The sequence below is a fragment of the Molossus molossus genome, unplaced genomic scaffold, assembly GCF_014108415.1.
Source record: "Molossus molossus isolate mMolMol1 unplaced genomic scaffold, mMolMol1.p scaffold_m16_p_1, whole genome shotgun sequence".
In the NCBI taxonomy this organism is placed as follows: domain Eukaryota; kingdom Metazoa; phylum Chordata; class Mammalia; order Chiroptera; family Molossidae; genus Molossus; species Molossus molossus.
This window is the reverse complement of record NW_023425344.1, coordinates 5,453,545-5,474,226: the sequence shown is the minus strand read 5'-3', so window position 1 is coordinate 5,474,226 and position 20,682 is coordinate 5,453,545. Positions and strand designations below refer to the sequence as shown.

Below are 20,682 nucleotides of genomic sequence, written 5' to 3'. Positions count from 1 at the left end.
ACCCCAACCGGGGCCAGGGATAAACCGCAACCAAGGTATGTGCCCTTAGCGGGATCCGAACCGGGGACTCTCTGGTCTGCGGGCCAATGCTCTAACCATCGAGCCAAACCGGCCAGGGCGTGAAGCCATATTCTTTTTCAACTTGGCTTTTATAAGCTCAAAATAGGGTTCTTTAATGAAATGCTAAAAATAAAAATCAGAAGAAAACGACAGATGAGAGAGGCGCAGATTCTAACGTTCTCTGTTTCCCTGTGTGCCCTGTCTCCAGGGAACCGCAAAGACAGCTGACGGGAAGAACTTGCGACTGGCCTACTCAATAAGACCGTTGTTCTCTGGGGCTCTTGCCAGCCTCTCTCCCCAGGAGGTAGCCGGCCTTCCAGTTCTACAGGGGAAGGGAGGGGAAAAGGGGTGACCTGAAGCATCGTGGGAGAGAAAGGGCGTGAGACAGGGCGATGTCGCTAATGAAAGGTTGTCAGACCTTAACCAGATGGGCTGATGGGGCGAGTCCCCTGCATGTCTTCCCTGGGGCTTCAGAGTAGATTTGCCTGGAAGAAATCGGGGTACCATCTCCTGGCGTAGGCCCTGGGCTCCCCTCTCTGCTCCGGTGTCCAAATAAAGGTGTGCAGTGGGGGCCCGTCTGGCGGGCTGCTGGCCTGCGGCACCTCTCCTTCCTGTGCCCTCTGGCACTGTTTTCATTAGGACGGGTTTAACTTCAGCCGTTGTTTTGGAAACGTGGGTGAAGTGCTTGAGTCCGCGCGCGGGTGCTGTCCGTCTCCGAGCCGCGTGAGAACCTGCCCCGTGCGGGTTCAGCCTGCTGCCCGCGCACCTTCACAATGGTCCCAAGGTTCTCCTGAGCACTTCCCACGAGCCAGACTCCATGCTGGCGGCCGGGGTACATCAGGACGAGACAGACAGTCCCTGCTCGGGGAAGACAGACAGACAGAACGATGGTGAGGAGTGCAAAGTACTGGGACGGACACGAGCAAGAGGCCACCGAGCGATGGCCCTGTGGGCGAGGTGCCAGGAGCCGGGGGCAGCCAGCCAGAGAAGAGGGGAGCAGAGGCACAGCCTGGATCTAGAATCAGCGAGGGTTGCGGAGGCATCGAGAGGCTGAGAAGGAACCAGGATGCTGTCGGGGTTTCTAGCTAAGCCAGGGAGCAGGTGGGGCTACTAACAGACGCTGGGGCAGTAGTGGGGCTGCGTGGGGGGAAGGCGGGGGGAGAAACTCTAGCGGTGGTGAGGCATTGGCTGATGAGATCAGGTGCCAGCTGGGTATTGGGGTCTAGGGCTTAGGGAACATTCTGGATCAATAGATGCATTTTGGAGCTGTAGGCTACTGACACCTCGGCCTGCCAGGGGCATGGGATCTGGTAGGAGCTGGTCGTGAACTGCCGTGTCCTTGGCGAAGCCGAGGTTGGAGCTGAGGTTGATACTACGTATCAACACCAGGAGAGCAGAGGGAGGCCCACCCGTCCCGTGAGGACATTCACATTGAGTCTGGGAGGATGAGCTAATGTCTCTGAGAGGGAGAAGGCACCTAGGCAGGGGAGCCTCGGGGATGACGCGTGACGGACAGACCACGGGAAGCAGACGTGCGGCACGGATGGAGCGCCAGGCACCGCGCTGCTGAGTCAGGCAAAGGCCGGCTCCCAAAGGGGGCTCGTGCGCCATGTGTGTGCCCGCACCTCCGGCCTCAGAGGGAGGGAAGCTCTGGCCACGAGATGTCCTCCAACCCTCCCCCCCAGGCCCCCCTGAGTGGGCTGTCCTTCAAGAGCAGACCATTTGTGGTTATTCCCCACCCCCCCCCCCAAGCTGCTGGATCCATGAACCCAGCTCAGAGTACTTTCCTCCTTTTCTAGTTGGTGCTATCGAATGAATCTTTGCGTCCCCCCAAATATATATATAGTGCCCAGTGTGACTATATTTGGAATTAGGGCCTTTATGAAATTGACTAAGGTTAAACAGGTCATAGGGCGGGGGCCCCGAATGAGCGGATGGGTGTCCTGGGGCTGCCATAACAAACACCACACACAACGGAAACGTACTCTCCCCCCGTCCTGCAGGCTGGAGTCCGAGATCAAGTTGCCGGCAGGGTTGTGCTCCCTCTGGATAGAGACCCTGGGGAGGATGCTTTCTGCCTCTTCAGCCTCCGGTGGTGCCCACAGACCCTTGGCATCCATTGGCTTACGGCTGCGTCACCCCAATCTCTGCCCCTGTCATCACAACCTTCTCCCTGTGTGTGGCCATCTCTCCTATGACAGGGACACCTGTCATACTGGGTTGGAGCCCACCCTAATGGCCTCATCCTAACTTAATTACATATATAAAGACCTTATTTCTAAGTGAGGCTGCATTCACAGGTACCTGGGATTAGGACTTCAGCGCCTCTTTCTAGGGGGACACAATTCAACTCATAAAAGCGTTAACCCTGACCTCCATAGCTCACCACGTTGCTCTGAGAATTTTATAAAATGATACCTGAAAAGATCCTGTTAGAGGAGAAAGGTGTGGCGATTACCGCGCCCTCCCCGGACGAGTCTCTTGCTGGCATTGGGAATGCAGGTGACTCAGGTGGGGGTCATGAGGCCAGTTCAAGGTGGGGCAACCTGAACCACCATTTGCCCTATCCAGAGTGCTCCCTAAGCACCATTGTCCCATTTGAGATAGTTCAAAGGACAAATGATTATGGAAGCCAAGGTCTGAGCCATTAAGTAAGCACCGTTCTAGGAGCCAGCACGCTTGCAGGGACAGGAAACACACCTGGTGCTGACACGGGCTCCATTCACCGTCCCCACCTGGACAGCGTGACCCGCCCAAGACGGAGGTGGAGTTTGTCTTATGTAACAATCTCACAAAAAGGGGTGTCCATTTTTGAAAATAGGTAAAATTATTAGTCGTTTAGTAGTAAACGTACTTAATTAAATACGCACATTTTAAACGTACATATTAACACGCGATATCGTATCAGTCTCTCCGCAAGGCCTCCGGCGGCTGTCGCGCGAACAGCGCAAGCCACTTCGATAGGCTCGGGGGGCGATCTGAAAGATGCACATCACTGCCAACACTGTATTTTAGAGGAGTTTAATATTTCACTTTAATATAATGTGCTGTCGCCATTAGAACCATTGAAAAATGTAGGAAAGTAGGCACAAAATCAACGATGCGATCCTGAAACCGCTGGGAAAGGCTTTGCCGTGCTTCCTTCCTGACTTTAATGTCGCTTTGCAATCACCCACTGGAAGTGGACGCCCCCCCAACATCCACAGTGCTGGTCACGAGTCAGACGTCTCCCTGCGGGTACTTGTGAAGGGGGACTCTGTTCTTGGCCTGAAAGCAACGGCCATGTCGTTAATAGTTTTTCTTTCGGTTTTATTTTGTATTGGTTTCAAGTGTACAGCTTAGCGGTTAGACAATCATACACTTTACAAAGTGATCCCTCCCCCTGGATTTCCAGTACCCACCTGGCACCATACACAGTTATCACAACTTTCCTGACTACATTCCCTGTACTGCATTACATCCCTAGGGCTATTTCGTAGCTCCCAATTTGTCCTCTGAACCCCTTCGCTTTTCCCCCAGTGCCCCGACCCCCTCCATCTGTCAACTACCAGTTCACTCTCTGTGTCTAGGAGTGTGTTTCAATTTCGTTTGTTTGTTTATTTTGTCCTGTGGGAAATCATAGGGTACTCGTCTTTCTCCGACTGGCTTATTTCACTTGATACCCTCTAGGTCTCTCCATGCCGTCCCAGAGGGTAAGATTTCGTTCTTCTTTATGGCTGCGTCGTACTCCATTGTGTACATGTACCACAACTGCTTTATCCTCTCTGCTGAGGGACACCTGGGCTGCTTCCAGATCTTGGCTGTTGTAAATAACGCTGCAGTGAACATAGGGGTGCATGTATTCGTTCGAATTAGTGTTTTGTGTTTCTTCAGATAAATCCCCAGAAGTGGAATCGCTGGGTCATAGGGCAGTTCTATCTGTAATTTTCTGAGGAAACTCCACACTGCTTTCCACAGTGGCTGCACCAGTCTGCATTCCCACCAGCGGTGCACGAGGGCTCCCTTTCTCCACGTCCTCGCCAGCGCTTGCTGTTTGCAGATTCATTGGCGACAGCCAATCGCTAGTAGTTTTCATTACAATTCTTCGGACATCTGCAAACTCCACCGTGCTCTGGGCTGCCTCCCTCTCCCATCAGCCTGCCCTGGCCGGGGCTCTGCCTTTCTGCCCTTCTCGTTTGGCTTCCTTGGCAGCCAAGCAAAGGGAAAACCTGTTATTTGGAACGGTTACCTGGTTTGCAGGTCTAATAAAAAACTCTAGCAGGCATGTCACCAAATAGGGGTGCTGGCAGCATCGGGCTTGTTGGTGTTTGCTTGGGGTAGGGAAGTCAATGAGCAATGGCCACTGTGGGAAGCGGACATTCTGAGAGCTGGCACCCCAGAGGGGGCATCTGGCCCATGCCGATGCTCCAGCGCAAGTGTCTGGCTTGAAAAACGGGGTCCTCGAGGCCACGGAGCCAAGATTTGACTTGGTGCCTGAAGAAGGGGCTTCATCTCACTCCCGCTCCAGCCACTAACACAGGACGGCTGAAGTCAGCTTTGCCACCGGAAGGGACAGCATGAACTGAGATTTGTCCGTGGCGAGGCCAGCAGCCACTGGACATCACGAAGCTTTTTGCTTCAGATGGCTCCTGACAGTGCAACCCCTCCCAGGGAGCGAGCATAGCCACTACCTCTCGTCTCTGCCGGCGGCTCGGTGTGGGCGACTGAGGGCCACCAGTGCCCATTCCGGCTGTGTGACCCCTGGCTTCTCTGAGTCCTGTTTGCTCGTCCCCAACAGGGAATGGCCTGGGGTCTATCTCAGGAGCAGATGAGATGACAGGGGCTGGGAGATGGCTTTTCTCCCTGGGGGTTGAGCAAGCGTCCTGGGAGCCCTTACTTAACGGCAGCGCGAGTCATGGCCTTCCTTTCTGTTTCCCCACGTGGCATGTGGTTCTGACGGGCTTCCTGCAGGGTTAACTTTGAAGACTCACGCTAACAATCACCATTAAATCCTGACCAATATTAGTTCTCCCAACGGGAAGCTGGTCGGCTGGGTTCCTCGAGGTGCCTGGCCCCAAGCGCTGGAATTGAGCATTCCGGGCTCCAGAGGGGCAAGTGAGCTCTGCCCGAGACTGCCCCCTGCAGGCTGCGTGGGAAAATGTGGATGGGGCAAATCCTAAAGCTGGGTGGGGATTGGTCAGGTGAAGAGTGCACGCGGGGCACCCCTGTACCCGCGGGGGACACCCACACACACAAAGGGAGACATGGGTGAGGAAGGACAATGTTCTGTGCCTGGAGCAGGCTGTCTGCAGGGCGCACCCCAGAAGTGAGGTGGGGGCAGGGCAGGGCAGGGCTGTGTGTGGCGGGGTGAGGCCTGGGGCGTGGAGGACGAGACAAGGTACTGGAGCTGCTGGCACAGTGCGGGAGGCTTAGTCCAGAAGCAGCTGAGAGCCATCGAAGGCTTTTGAGCCGACAGGTGATGCTGCCGTTTGCCCTGGAGAAAGGCGGCCCTGCGGACACGGCAGGGACTTGGGTTGGAAGGTGGAGAGAGGCGGGGAAACCACTCAGAAGGCTGATGTCCAGGCGGGACAGGACGAGGGCCTGGCCAGGACAACGGCAGCGGCGATGGCGAGGTGGACACCTGAGCTGGCATCGCCTGGAGGAGGGGACCCAGGAGGACGACAGCTTAGCTAGCTGTCCCCTGGCTTGAGCAGCAGGTGGTGTTATTCAAAGAGACAGAGGTAGAGGAGGAGGACGTGTCTCGGTGAGAAACTCCGGGTTTCGTGGGAACAGACTTGGCGTGCGTCCAGTCTCCTCTGGTGCCCTCGGCTGGCTAGCACTGGTGGACGGTCATCCGTCCACTCGCTCCGCCGCTCGCCAGCCATCCTTCCCCAAAGCCCTGGTCGCAGGAGGGCGCGGGCGTGAGGGGCGCTGCTCAGCGTGAGGGGCACTGGCATCGTGGGGGCAGGGTCCTAGGAAAGCACCCCTGAGAGCTGTTCCGAGGCGCAGCCCATGCCGTCTGTGCGCCCAGCATAGGCCGGAGACTTGGTGAGCCCACAGGATCACTGGACCAGAGGGCAGAGAAGTCGGTGGTGGGCCACGTCGGCCCCCGGCCTATCTCTGCAAATGAAGTTTTACTGTGACACAGTCCCCCTCATCCTCACACCTATGGTCTGGCTGCCTCTCGCTCCAGTGGCAGAGTTCAGGTGGCAGTGTACGGCCAGCAAAGCTGAAACCCCTGTCCAGAAAGCCCTGCACGGAAACCGCGTCGGCCCCTTCTCAAGCAGCCCCTCTTTCTCGTGCTGTGGGAGGGAGTGTTTGCTCCTGGCTGGGGGCCGAGCACCACTTCCTGCCTAAGGACAGAGCTCGGGAGCCTCAGCTCACCCCCGGAGGCTGGCGCTTGATGCGAGGACACCGTCCGCATCCTGGGTGGCACACTGATGTAAAATGTCACAGCTGTCCGTGCGTCCGTGCGTCCGTACGTCCTCGCACCTTGGGTGCGTCCGTGCGTCCTCTCGCCTTGGGTTTGGATGGCATGGCTCCTTGGCTGCCCTCCTGGGCAGGAATCCCAGCGCCAGAGCACCCCGCTGCTGCTCGGCCGGCTGCGGCTGGCCCCCGGCCTCCTCCCTGAAAACCTGCCACAGGCACACACCAGGGGCTGGCAGGTGGTGATGACAGTCTGGGGAGGAAAACAAAGTGGGAAAGTGGCCGCAGGGCACCACGGGCTGCTTTTCAGAGGATGTGGGTTATATATATATATGTGTAGGGCCATCGCCTCTCGGCCTTTTGGCTAAGATCAAGTGTAGTATCTGTTGTTATCAGTTTAATGTATGTAGGGCCAAACGGTGACACAGGAAGTAATTCATTTGATTATTGATTTTTTTTTGTTTGTTAATCCTCACCCAAGGATATTTTTCCATTGATTTTTAGATAGAGTGGAAGGGAGGGAGAAACAGCGATGTGAGGGAGACACATCGACTGGTTGCCTCCCGCACAACCCCAGCCAAGCCCGGGGATCGAACCTGCAACCCAGCCATGTGTCCTTGACCAGGAATCGAATCCCGGACTCTCCAGTCCTCAAGCTGGGGCTCTAACTGCTGAGCCAAACCAGCCAGGGCCGATTACTGACTTTTACTCCGTGAGAGGGGGGTGATGTTTTCATTCTCTCTCCCTCCCCGCCCCCCAGCATGCTGGCACTCGGGTCAGGCAGGGCGGAGGGGGTGTTTGTGTAGTTATTCTCTCTTCCGAAAGGAGGAGGAAGAGGTGCTGAGCAGGCACCTCAGTAGATACCACGCTGTTTTTTCCCACCTTCCCAGATGAGGACGATGCTCCTTCCTTGAGGCTGGTCCTGTCCCAGCAGCACAGCTTTCCCGACGGAACCCTCCTTAGCCATGGCTCCGGATCTCATGGTCCTTCCTCCGCGTTCTCAGCACTTCCTGTTTCCTTGAAAGAGCTGTCACCTGGCCTCGCGGTGACAGCAGTCCATGCCATAAGGGGCTGGCTCCTGTCCCTTTTCATTATCTTCCTTTCTCCGCTCTCTCTGCCGTGCGTTCATTCAACCAGCGTATGCTGAGCGCTTCCGTGGTGCCGGCACTGTGGCAGGCCCCTGGGCGAGTAGGGGGCCTCCATAAACACCCTCAAGTTTGCAGGCGAGAGGTCATTGACAGACATTGTATCAGACGTGCAACATCACGACTGGCTGTGGACGGATACATTGCGGGAGGGTCACGCGATGATCAGTCAGCATCCACCGCCTCACCACACCAGGGTGTTTCCTTGTGACGAGAACTTGCAGGAGAGGCGCCTTCGCCCCCTTTTTATTTATTTATTTATTTTTATCCTCACCTGAGGACATTTTTCCATTTTTTGTACAGATAGAGTGGGAGGGAGAGAGAGGAAGAGATAGAGAGAGAGAAACATCGACGTGAAAGGGACACATCGAGTGGCTGCCACTCGCACGACCAACCAGGGCCGGGGACAAACTGCAACCGAGGTACATGCCCTTAGCGGGAACCGAACCCGGGTCTCTCTGGACCGCAGGCCGATGCTCTAACCGCTGAGCCAAACCAGCCAGGGCGCCTTCACCCCTTTTAATCTTGACACCAAGTGCGACTTAGGAGCTGCAGCCTTACCAGTGGGGAAGCCGCAGCTCAGGTGTCAGGAAGCGCTCGGACTCTGCTACCGCTGGTCTCTATACTCGCAGCTGTATTTTTCTTTCTCTTTATTACCCAAATGGTGAGCGTGGAGAGGACGGGTTTAATCGTGAGGCCTGGTCTAACAGCAACAGTTCACGTCGATCCACGGCCTCGTCCCTGTGGACAGGTGGTCACGCAGCCGAGCCTCCCCGAGGGTCCCGGGTCCCTCCCAGCGGCCGCGAGCGGGGTTACTGCTTGTACTCCCATTTCACAGACGCGGGTGCTGACGTTCAGACAGATGCAGTCATGGCGCGGGCCAGGCCTCCAGGAGGAGGGGGCTGAGTCGCCTGCGCTGGCCCACGTGCTCCTGACAGCTCAGGTTCCCAGGAGGGTGGGCTGAGCAGGCCGGGTCGGGGCGGCAGGGCGGGGGCGGCCCAGCCCTGGGAAGCAGAGCTCAGTCTGCCTCAGTTGAGTCACCGGAGGGAGGTGGTGCCTGAGGCCTGAGGGCTCCGAGACCCGGCATCTCGGGGCCACAGCGGAAAGAGCCCAGCCCAGGGCCGGGGGTGCTGGCACACCACCCCTGCTGGCAGCCGCGGGCCTCCGCAATGCCCGCCAGCGCTGCTGTCGGCTGGGCCCGAACACGGAGCAGGGGGTAAAAGCAGGCGAAGGGGCCTGCACAGCAACCGAGGGCTCACGCTTAGCTTCTTCATGTATAAAGCAGGGTACTCCATCCAGAAGATTTCTGGGCAGATCGGAGGGGTTTCTTGGAAAAGGGGCGGCTCAGGTGGCGTTCTGAGCGATGAGGGCGTTCGGAGCAGCGGGACGGAGGGAGGAGGGGCGCAGTCCGGGGCTGGGCCAGGCTGGTTTTGGAACAGCAGGGCTGGGGGATGGTGCGAGGATGTGACAAAGCACCCAGCTTCCGGTGCAGGACAGTCTTAGCTCTTCGCAGCAACGCCACCCAGGATAACAGGCTCGTCCGTTACAATGAGCCACTAAGAGCAGGACTGATTTTCACGGCACAGGACGAAAAGAGGAACCCGAGGGGGACAAGCAGAGGCTGTTTGGTGCCTAGAGAGGACGGGGAGTCTAACGGGGCACCCCAAAGTGCCTGACTCTACACGCACCTACTTCATTGTGGCTCTCTACCTGTAAAGGGAGAGTCCGAGCTCCCTTTCCCAGAAAGAAATCGTGGCTCAGCATGGTCTCGCAGCTTGACCAGGGTCACAGAGAGCTCGTCAGGATCCGACCCCTGCTCTGTGTGTCTCTGAAGCCAAAGCCCGCGCTATCCACTGCACCACACTGCCTGTCCTCGGGGACTTCCTGGGGAGGGGGGGAGATTGCACGGCGGCCTCTCCAGCGGGGTCTGAGGCAGGACGGCTCACCGGTGACGGCAGCTTCCTCCATCTCCCCCGACGCTAAGAACCCAGCTCCACGCGCTGCCCAAGAGGCCTCGGTAAAGAGCCGACCGCATCGTCCCCTCGACCCCTGTCCAAATTTACATGCACCCTACTGTCTTCCCATGGCTCTACCCCACATCCCGAGCCTTGTGCCCGGCCCCACTGGGGCAGGCTTCAGCCACAGTGGTGTCTCCCCCCTCACACGCAAGCCCCTTCCCACCTCGGCCCTTTCGCTCCCGCACCTGGGCACCCCCAGCCCACATCCACGGACGTCAGGTCACACCTGTCCTCAGTGCAGGTGAGAGTCTGCTGATACTGCCTCCCATGCCCCCTTACGTCACTTTCTGGAGTTTCCGTAACTGGACCGAAACACCTAGTCGAGGGCAGTTGTTCGATGTCTGAGGCACCTGCCGGTGCCCTGCCGTGCCATCCAGAGGGTGCCCTGGAACCCCCGGGGAGTCCGCCTGTGGACCCCGAGCAGAGAGGCCTCCGCTCGCTCTGGAGAATCAGTGCGTCCCGATAGCTCTTGGCGGGTCAGGAGATCCGAAGCTCGTTTGAAGGTCCGTGAACGGCCTGTTGCAAGCCGGGCACAGCTTCCCGGCGTCAGGCTTGGCTGGGAACGAGGGCGCGGGGCAGCCGGGAGCGCAGACAGCGGGATGCTGCCGAGTCCCAGCGGCAGGAGGGCGATGGAAGCTGGGCTTCTGTGGTAGCAGTAACCCCACACCCCTTTCCTGACCCGAGAAGGAAGCAGGAGTCAACGTCAGGGGTGAGCACGGTGGGACCAGCCTGCTGGCGGAGGGATGCGCTCACCTGGATCCGGACCCCAGTCCGCCAGAAACTTCTCAGCAGGTGTCACAAGCTGGTGCACATACAGTGTCCTGTCACCCCTCAAGCCAGCCCCTCCGGAAGGAGGGCCACCCACCTCTCTGCCCCTGACGTGGGGCAGAGTAGCTGGAGTTGAATTCTCTGTGAGTCACTTCCTATTTCTAGAACAATCAGCCTCTGGGGGCCTGGGGGCCTCAGGGAGGGAAGGTCCGTCTTTTTCTCGCTGTGGGTCTGAGGGGAGGGCTTCCCGTCCCGCCCAGGGGTCCTCAAGGCCTGGAGCCTAGGACGCTTTGGGCTGTTTGTGAATGAGCGCACTCAGGTTCGTTTTTATGGATCTGTTTTGCTGTCTGTTCAATTTCAGGCACATGGTTGCTTAAGGCTGTGGTCCTCACCCGTGGCCACGCCTTCAAATTGTCCAGGGAGCCTTTAAAGTGCTCCAGCCCAGGGAGGGGCCTGGCTTGGGAATTTTATACAACACTCTTCCAGGGACGTTAGAACCACTGGCTTAGGGCAAAGCTGGATGCAAAAACAGAATGAACTCCAAGTAACTTGTACAAGTACCGTCCGAGGGGTGGCCAGCTAAGGCTGAAGTTTGGGAAACACTGATCAGCCTGATGGGTTGTTTGAAGACTGCATATCAGGAACGGGGTTGTCGTGGGTTAATAGCAGGTGGCCTGCCCCATCCCAGGTCTATGGCATCAGAATCCCAAGGGGTGGGCCTGGAAAATCCCTGTGCTCCTCAGCCGACCTGGCCCTGGTCTTACGGAGGGCATTTATGAGCCACTGATTTATAAGGTCAAGACCGCGCTGCGGAGGAAGGGAAACACCCCCGGCTCAGCCCCACAGGGCGACAGGGAGGATGCTGGCCAGCCCGTGCCGGGCAGTTGCACTTGGACACCTGAGAGGTGCTGAGCCTGCGGTCACCCAGGCAGCGAGGGGCATAGAGGCTGCAGTGCTGGGCGCACCCGGCTTCTTGGGGAGCTCTGTGCTCGATGCAGAAGGCACAGCTTCTCTGAGCATGCCACCTGGTTCTCCGGGACCGGGGAGCCAGACAGGTGGAACGAAAGCCCAGTCCAGGAACATGGTTTGGGAATGTGTTTGGCAGGATGTTTTTGGATAGTAACTCACAGGAAGCTTCATGCTTAGACAGCTTGCCAGACAGGGAGAGACTCCCACGTCTAGAACCTCTAATATGTGCTGCCCAGAGGCGCTGGTGTGAACATCTGGAGAATCCCACAGCTACCTGTTCCCTGCTGTGCCCGAAGCCTGGTCGCAGTAGGTGCTTGGTGACTGCAGAGAGCTTGAAGGGGAGAAAAACCTCTGCCCCCCTGGGGGCACCCCTGGCAACAGTCTATAGGGAAAGGCAGCAGAATGGTCTGGCAGCCCGCAAGCCGCTCACCTTCTCTGAATCCCACGTACCCATCTCACGAACGATTCTTTCAGGATGACTAGGGGGATGAAACGCAGTTTCTCTGAGGGTCTAGTACAGGACAGGCCCCTACTAGTAACAAGCGGTTCCGTGTTATCGGGCACGCGTGTTGCTCTCTGCTTCTATACCAACTCCAGCGTAGCCACTGAACCCAGCTCCTGCATCTCAGCGGCTCCCCACCGACCCTCGCGATTCAGTTCGTCCCGTGCACTGCAGCTCGAGACTTCCCCAGGAAGTGGTGGTCTTTCTTGGCTAGAAGGAGAGGAGGCCGAAGCTGGGGATGGGGGTCGGGGGTGAGCTCTGATCTTCCGGCATCTCTTCTCAGGGTCCCATCCAGCAGAACCCCACCTGGCTGGGATGGTGGTTGCTTGTGACGTTTATTAGCATCTTGCCCTGGGGGGGACACTTGCTGGGGTTGTTTCATAGGCTGTTGTTGAAAATGGATGAGATCATGTGAATTTAGAAGTCAGCAGAATAAATTATATTTTAAATGGAATACAGCCATTTATTTCCTTAAATGCCTACGGATGGGTGGATGGATGGATGGATGGATGGGTGGGTGGATGATGGATGGAAGATGGATGGACTGACTGGGAGAGGTGGGACGAGGCCTGGACAGAACCGCACACCTGGCTTAGCTGTGACTCATTTACAGCTTCGTGTGACTGTGGGCCACCTCCCTGCCCTCCGCCTTCTCACTGCATGAAGCTTGGCTCGGTCCACCCCGCACAGTTCTCGGGAGGATCATTTCTGACAATAAACCTGAAGGTGTTTTGTGAATTACAAAGCTCAATAAAAATGTTACGTGTTCCAGTTATGATTTATTTGCATCACTTGCTGATTTCCCACAACAACCTGAGCCACAAGCCTGGGATGTAACATCTCCAAGCCTGGGAGACCAGAAGACACTCCCAAAGCACCTGCTCTGCTCGAGGGGTCCTTTCTGGGCCCACAGCTGCCTTCCTGGGACAATAACTCCAAGTGCAGGCGGTTCCGGGGGGTCAGAGGACAGGGGCTCCGAGAGACACCGTGTCCTCGTGGTGCATGCCGCCTCTAACCCTCGTCTGTTAGTGATCTCCGCTCCTCCGGGCCGTGGCTCTCAGCTGTGACTTACTCATGATTCTTACAACACTAGGCCTGTCTTCCCGGCTTCCTCTCGTCATTGCCCCCGCATCTTCCTGGAGCGAGGCGGCCCAGGACAATCCCCACAGCGGGGCGAAGCTGGTTTGCAGTGGTTCCTCTGGGGAATAATACAGGAATCAGTAACACAGAATAAACTCCGTGTCTCCTGCACTCGCCCCTGTAAACCGACTGCGCCCCGTCTGTCCGTCCATCCGTCGCAGTAACGGACCAGCCTGGGAGGATGCCGGGGCTGGAACGGCGTCTTCGGACGTCCTGACCCCCGCTCTCTCAGAAGGGGAACTTCTCTGGGATAGGTCATGGCAGAGGTAGTTAGGACGGCGAGGGTGTGCCCTAATGCAACATGACTGATACTGTGATAAGAAGAGGATGCTCGGGCCACGTGAGGATGGGGGTGATACAGCCACAAGCCAAGGAAGGCCAACCAATCACCGGAAGCCAAGAGGAAGGCACGGGCCAGACCCCGCCTACAGCCTGTCGAGAGCATGGCCTGCTGATGCCTTGGTCTCGGACTGGGAGAAATACTTTTCTGTTGTTTCATCTCCCCGTTTGGGGCACTAGGCTGTGTGGTCGAACAGATGCAGACTGGGAAGTGAGAGCTCTGGGTCCAAGCCCTGCTCCTACACAGTCCTGCGCACCCTCGGGCAAGTCTCTGAACCTCGCTTCTGTCTGCAAAGAGAGGGAGCTGCGTGGGACCGGCATTTACCAGTTTGGCTGATAACTGCAGTCACCTGGGACACATTAAAATTACAGCTCATTAGACCTTTCCTCTGGTTGGACAGAATCACTGGGTCTGGGTGGGGACCAGAACTCTGTTTTGTTTTTTTTAAAATAATTTTTCTCTATTGATTTTAAGAAGAAGGGAGAGGGAGGGAGATAGAAACATCGATGAGAGAGAACATCGATTAGCCACCTCCTGCACGCCCCCCAGCGGGGATCGGACCCACAACCTGGGCATGTGCTCTGACTGGGAATTGAACCAGCGACCTCTTGGTGCATGGGTCGATGCTCAACCACTGAGCCACACCAGCCGGGCCAGAAACCTGCTTTTCAGAAGCTCCCTAGTTAGTGTCAATGCCTCTCTGGCATTCTAGGTCACTCCAGGGTGAAGCTGTGTCCTCTGACCCCACACACTCTATGCAAGCCTACCTGCATGATAGGGGTGGTATGTGTGCCACACACCCAGATAACAACACCAGGGGGCAGAACCTCGCCTAGCTCTGGCATGTAGCCAGGAAGATGGCCAGCGCTTGGGGACCGTGCCTCCAATGAAGGGCCAGTCGTCTCTGCATACGACAGTCCCGCTCTGGGGCGGGAGATGGGGGGACTTGGGGGCTTCCTTCCAGAGCCCTCAAACGCATCCCCTGCTGCAAGTCTGGCTCGGCCCCCACCTGTTCACCTGCCCCTCCATGCTCTTTGGGAGAAACACGCATGCAGATACAGTCCAAGCCACTGGACCCTGGGAGGTGGCTTCTGTGGTTCTTCCCACTTCACAGAGAGGGTAAATGACTGGCTCAAGGTCACAGAGCCAGTGGTGGAGCTGGGGTTCGAACCCAGGGTGGTTTGAACCAGCATCTTAACTTCTCCCTCACCCCACGATCCCACCACCCAAAGCAAGTTTCTCACCTATAGGATTCAGTCCGAGCAACTCGGCAGATCCATCTTCTTGACCTACTTACCACTCTGGAGAGACCTCCTGTCGCTGTCCTCACTCTGCACTCCGGCAGTGCCGCCCCTCCCCCCTGCTGCCCAGGGGTGGGGAACCCTCTTCCAGTTCCCACAGACTCTTCCGTCTTTGGTGATCGTAACCACGGCCCCGAGGTTCACGTGGCTCAGCTTCTTCCTTTCTTCAAGTCATTGCTCAGACCTCAAACTTTTCCAGGGAGGCCTTCCAGAACCATCTTTATACACTCTGCGCTCTCCCCCGCTCCGCCACCACCCCGCTTCCTGTCCCCATTCTCAGGTTTTTCTCGCACAGCATCTACCTCATTCTGATGCACCGCCGTTTACTGACGTGTTCTGTTTTCTGATCTGTCCCCTGGACTGTGGCTCCATGATGGGCATTTCCGCCTGGGAGTTGGCATGGCTCCACCCTGTGCCCAGGACAGCGCCAGGGCTGCAGGCTGGCTCCGTGTGTGCCGAGTGAACGAAGGAGCGTGTTCCATGCAGTGACGGCCCCTGTGTCTCTCTCCCTAGGAAGTCCTCGGGAAGCCTTTGTTGAATAAATAAATGAATAAGCGAGTGAGTGGATGGATGGATGGATGGATGGATGGACGGATGGATAGATGGATTTCTTTCCTGGAGGAGAGCTTGCTTGGCAAAATGCAGCAAATAGGTGTTCGCATGTGGCCTTGCCTACGGCTACTCTTCAGGTTGGAATGAGCCCCCAGCACAGCACTGGGCCATTCGGGTGTCAGTCTTGACTCTGCCCCTCCCTGCTCTGCCTCTTTGCCCTTCACCCGGAGGGAGAACTCGCCTTCCCCTGACCTCCTCAGAGAACCTGTCCTTCACCCTGTTGCAAGAGGGGCTCCGCTGTCTCTCGGCCCGCTGGATCAGTGCAATGCAATGAACCACAAGCACATGCTGGTTGGAGAGAGAGGGAGCTTTGCAAGGGAGCAAATGCTCCAGATCTTTGGACACAGTTCCATTTATTTGCAGATGGGTTCCCCCAGGTTACAAGTGGATTTATGTAAATTATTTCCTTGAGATGGCATCTCTGCAAACCATACAGCCTAGCCTTGTCTCTCGCTTTTTACTGAGGAAAGAGACTTTGAAGCTAAAAAATAACAAACCCAGACATTCTTGAGTCATGCGACTCATTTGTCCCCTCGAGGCTGTGTTCCAGCCATTGTCATGCAAACCTTATCTTAGACATATGCAAATGAAGCATTCAATGCAAGCAAGGTGGTCTTCCTGCCCTCCAGTCAAGCCTGTCTGTCCACACACACACTTTGATCCTAGGCTGGCCAGGTTGGGAGAATGCGTATCGCAAAGTTCAGCACTTGGATTTGCTGTTCTGTTTTTTCCTTCCCAACCCCTTGCCCTGACCCAAGCTTTGTCAGACCCAGAAAAGTAAGTCTTGGAAGGCTGAGGTCCTGTGGGTGTCCCCACTGAGAAGAGTTGTCAGAGGCTGCAGAATGCTGGTTGGAAGGGGGCAAGGGGGGGTCCCAGAGAGCAGCGGCTCCGGCCAGTGCTCCTGCTCAGTGGGGAAGGTCCTTCCACCTTGCCTGTCCTTGGTGCTGGGGCCTGGGGCCTGGGGCCCTTCCCTGAGCAGGGCAAGAGTCTCTGCTGCCTTAGGGCAGAGCGTACGCCTGAACTCTGTACACAACCTCAGCTGAGGAGGTGGGGCCGGCAGCTGGAGGGCCCTAGGTCAAGGGGACCTCAGAGGCTTCATTCATCTGGCTGGGAGGAAGGTCCTGTCATCTTGACCCTCAAGGTAAGAGCCAGTACAGGCGACAGACTCGGAACTCTGTTGAGCATAGACTCCAAAGGGACCCATGGATTCTGTTCATTTTCTTAAATGCTTTTTCACCAGTGCAGGTGGTGCTGGTGGTGGTGGTATGTGTGGCAGGGACAGAGGTGGGGAGAAGAGGCAAGAAGCCACGCCAGCTCGGACTCAGTGGAACAGCCGCTTTTGAGGAAAAGTGGTCAGATTCTGGATGGATCTCAAGGTCAAGGTGGGGTGTGGGTAGTAGGTAGAATGATGCCATTTACCTGGAAGGGAAAGACCTAAGAGAGCAGGTTTGGAGCGGGGGGGGGGGGGGCGGCTAATGACGTGGGAGTACTCTGCATGCTGATGGGATTGGAGACCCTGTGCAGAGTGCAGAAGAGGGGGAGCAGAGGGGCGGGATTGGAGACCCTGTGCAGAGTGCAGAAGAGGGGGAGCAGAGGGGCTCCACGGAAGAATGTGGAAGGAGGCCACAGAAGACGGGAGCAGAGGGGCCCCACGGAAGAATGTGGAAGGAGGCCACAGAAGAGGGGGAGCCCAGCAGGAGCTCAGTGAAGTAGCTCCAATGAGCCTGTGCAGGACTAAGGAAGATCCAAGCTGGCCAGTGTCTGGTCCACAGCCTTTCCTTCAACACCTAAACCATGGGCTGAGTCTCCTTGGGAATCCCAAGGTCATCAAGACCCGCTCGGGGCGGCCAAAGGCTCCTACGTCATTAGGCAACGCTGGTCAAGCCAAACAAGAAACTGGGAGGCACTCTGAATGAGCAGCTACATATAAATATTTACCTTGGACCCACTCAATTTCATGAATGATTGACTTACTAATGTAAAAAATAGGTCCAATTCATGAGTCTCTGGGAGGTGTTTAGTATTATGGCCACACACGGTCATTAATCCTCACATAGGGACATACTGTTACGCTCGTGATGCAGGTTAGGAAGCTGAGCTGAGAGAGACTCACTGAGTTGCTCAAGGTCACATACTGGTTGATGGCAGAGTCAGGGACTGAGGCTGGGTCACTGTGGGAGCCAAAGCCGGGCCCTTCCAGCTTCAACCAAAGTGATGAGCCAAGAGGAGGGTCTGAAGCTGAGAACATTCCACTCCACCTTTTAAAAAACAGGTGGAAGTTTTGAATTTATTTCAAACTGAGAACTAAACCAAGGCACAGGTCTGACCATGTCCTGCTGGTGAAGTTAAAGCAAAAGCTCCGGGAGGGCTCCAGTCAGACCCGAAATGGTACCAGTGGAGCTTGAGATCCGTGGAGAGTCTCCTTGATCTTCACACACTTTTGAAAGTTCTCCATCTTTTTTTTTCTTTATTGATTTTAGAGAGAGAGAAGGAGAGAGAGAGAAACATTGATGAGAGAGAACATAGATTGGCTGCTTCCTGCAGGCCCCCCACTAGGGATCAGGCCCACCACCTGGGCATGTGCCCTGACCGGGGATCGAACCGGCGACCTCTTGGCTCATGGGGCGACGCTCAACCACTGAGCCACACCGGCCGGGCAAAAGTTCTCCATCTTAGTTTCTACATAACATGAAAAGCGGCTTTGTCATTTCTCTTTTGAAAACGTTTTTTAGCAGCAAAATAGGACTACTTGTTTGCCTTCATTTGTGTGAGTGTAGTAGTTATATGTTGACTTATTTAAAATTAAAGGGGGGAAAACAGAACCCCTGGGTGAGGAGGCGCCTGTGACTAGAAACTCATTCAACTTTTCCCCTTTTTATTCATTTATTTATTTTTATTAATCTTCACCTGAGGATATATTTCCATTGGATTTTTTTTTTTAGGGGGGTGGAAAGGAGGGAGGGAGAGAGAGAAACATTGATGTGAGAGAGACACATTGATTGGTTGCCTCGCACATGACTCTGACCAGGTCTGGGAATCAAACCTGCTACCCAGGTCTGTGCCCTTGGTCATGAATTGAACTTGAGACCCTTCAGTCCCCAGGGCAATGCTCTAACCACTGAGCAACCAGCCAGGCCAACTTTTCCCCTTTTCAAATGACTGAAGTTCCAAGGGGGTCTCCAGGACTGCACTGAGTTCACTGACTTCTCTCGTCACAAGGAATTTGCTCTGTGTTTCCAACCACGTGGTCAAGCCCACGGCAGGACTGACCCACGGCAAACTGCCTGGCCCCACGGGCGTGGGTTGAGCTTCCAGAGGAAGGACGAGTGCGGAGAGGCCTGGAGGCAGCTCCTACGGGGAGCCCGATGGACAGGCTGGACTCCTGGCGACAAGCAACTCAAACGCGCCCTGAGGGGCTTGGGTAGAAAGTGAGTTCGGTGGGCCGATGGTGGAAGCCGGTGACCGAGTCGGCAGAGAAACCATGCACGCAGGCCTGGGAACATGCAGAGAACCTGGGAAGCAAGCAGCAGGAGAACAGCCGGGTGAGGAGGTCCCTCCCCCACCGTGGGACACGGGGCCGTCGCCCCAGACTGTCGCCGGCCCACCTCTGCGTAGAGAATGCTCCTCAGTGGCCCCTGCCTCTCGCTCTGGGCCCAACATGGGTAGGAACACCCACCTTGTTATCAGGGACCTTCATGTGACCCGCTTACGTCACACAGCTGCTTGGCTGCACAGACAGCGCTGGAAGCCAGGTTGGGGTGCCGAAGCCTTGTCACCTCAACGAGCAAGGAGGGGGCTCTGCATCTGGGTCGAGGGGCCGGCTAGGTGGGGTCTGACTCTAGGAAAGCCACTAGGCTTCGGGCAGGGTGGGTCACGTGGTCCGGGTCTTGCCGCAGGAAGGTACTCTAGGCGCCCCTGGATGAACCATCCGGGGAGTGGGGGACGCGCAGAGAGGCTGCCAGGGGGCTGCGGCAGGCAGTCTCCCAGGTGACAGCTGATGTCATCTGCCCCAAATAGAACAGAGAGCAGAATTGGCGGCAGTTTTGATGACTTGGACAGGTATACTAGGAGGGACTCCAGAGGAGGGAAGGAGTCGGATATTTGGGCTGAGAAACTGGGGGTGGCGGGGGCTGGAACCCGGACATCAGAAGTTCAGTTTGGGACCTGCTATGTTTGGAACGCTTCTTAGCCAAGTGACGGCACTGACTGGAGGGTGGACACTTGCGTCTGGATCGTGGGGGGAGGGGTTTGAGTCAGAGGGACAGATTTCGATGTCAGCAGCCTATCGTTGGTTTTAAGGTGACAAGTCTGGGTGAGGTCACTCATGGGAAGAGTGTGAGTAGAACAGAGAGAGGCTTTGGGCTGAGTCCTGGGACGCTCCACCGCGGTGGTCTGGATGGACGGAGAAGGATGGACAGTGAGGCAGAGGGCGCACCGGCCAGTGTGTTGGCTGCAGAGGATGCTTCTAGGAGGACCCAGGAGGAAGAGGGGTGGTCAGCTTCATCCAGGCTGCTGGGAGGGTCCAGGGAATTGACTGCTGACTTGGGGTCACTATGTCCCGAGAAGAGCACCCTGAGTCTGTGGTGGGTCAGGACCCTCCGGGCAGGAGCTGAGGAGAATGGAGGGTGCCAGTGGAGACGGCGGAGTCTCCTTGGGAGAATTTTCTGCAAAGAGCCTGAGAAAGGGGTGAGGGCTGGAAGCCATGGGGTCAACTAAGTGTTGTTGTTTTCAACTGAGGTGAAATCCACTTCCATCAAATTAACCGTTTGCTTTGATTTATTAACGAACCACTTTAGGGTGGATGCTTCGGTGGCATTCAGCACTCAGTCGTGCCAGCAGCACCTCCGTCTAGTTCCAGAACCTTCTCATCATCCCCAAAGCAAACCCTTGCCCATCGAATCGCTGCTCCCCATCCGCACCCTCCCCCAGCCCCTGGCCACCCCTCATCCGCTCTCTGCCTCTATAGTTTCACCGATTCTGAGCGTTTCATTTGAACGAAATGATCAAACGTGTCCTGGTCCTTCCACGTTGTAACATGTATCAATCAGGCTGTCATTTCTTTACACGGCTGTATACTATTCCACTGTGTAGATAAACCACGACCGTCTCTCCTCTCGTTGGCTGACGGGCACTCGGCCCGTGCCCCCCTCTGGCTGCGGTGAACAGCACCGCTATGAGCCTCGGTGCCCCGGTGCCTGCGCCGAACACCCATTTCCAGGCCTGGGTCTGCACTAGGCCTGGAGCCGCCGATCACAGGGTAACTCCGTGTCCGGCTCTTCAGAGGCCACCAGACTCTTCTCCACGGGGCCAAACCAGTTTACATTCCCACCAGCCACGAACGAGGCTCCAGTGTCTCCACGCCTTTGCCTTTGTTGCTGTTTGTTTGACTGGCGATATTAAGACATTTCTGTTCCGAGCCTGG

At 56.5% G+C, this 20,682-nt stretch overlaps 1 non-coding gene across 1 annotated transcript; it reads left to right on the top strand.

Annotated features, from left to right (window-relative positions):
* The first annotated feature begins 6,809 nt into the window (after positions 1-6,809).
* LOC118620960 lies at positions 6,810-6,994 on the top strand. The gene has a single exon (XR_004957595.1). It is a non-coding gene; the product is annotated as a U2 spliceosomal RNA (small nuclear RNA).
* Positions 6,995-20,682: the final 13,688 nt, after the last annotated feature.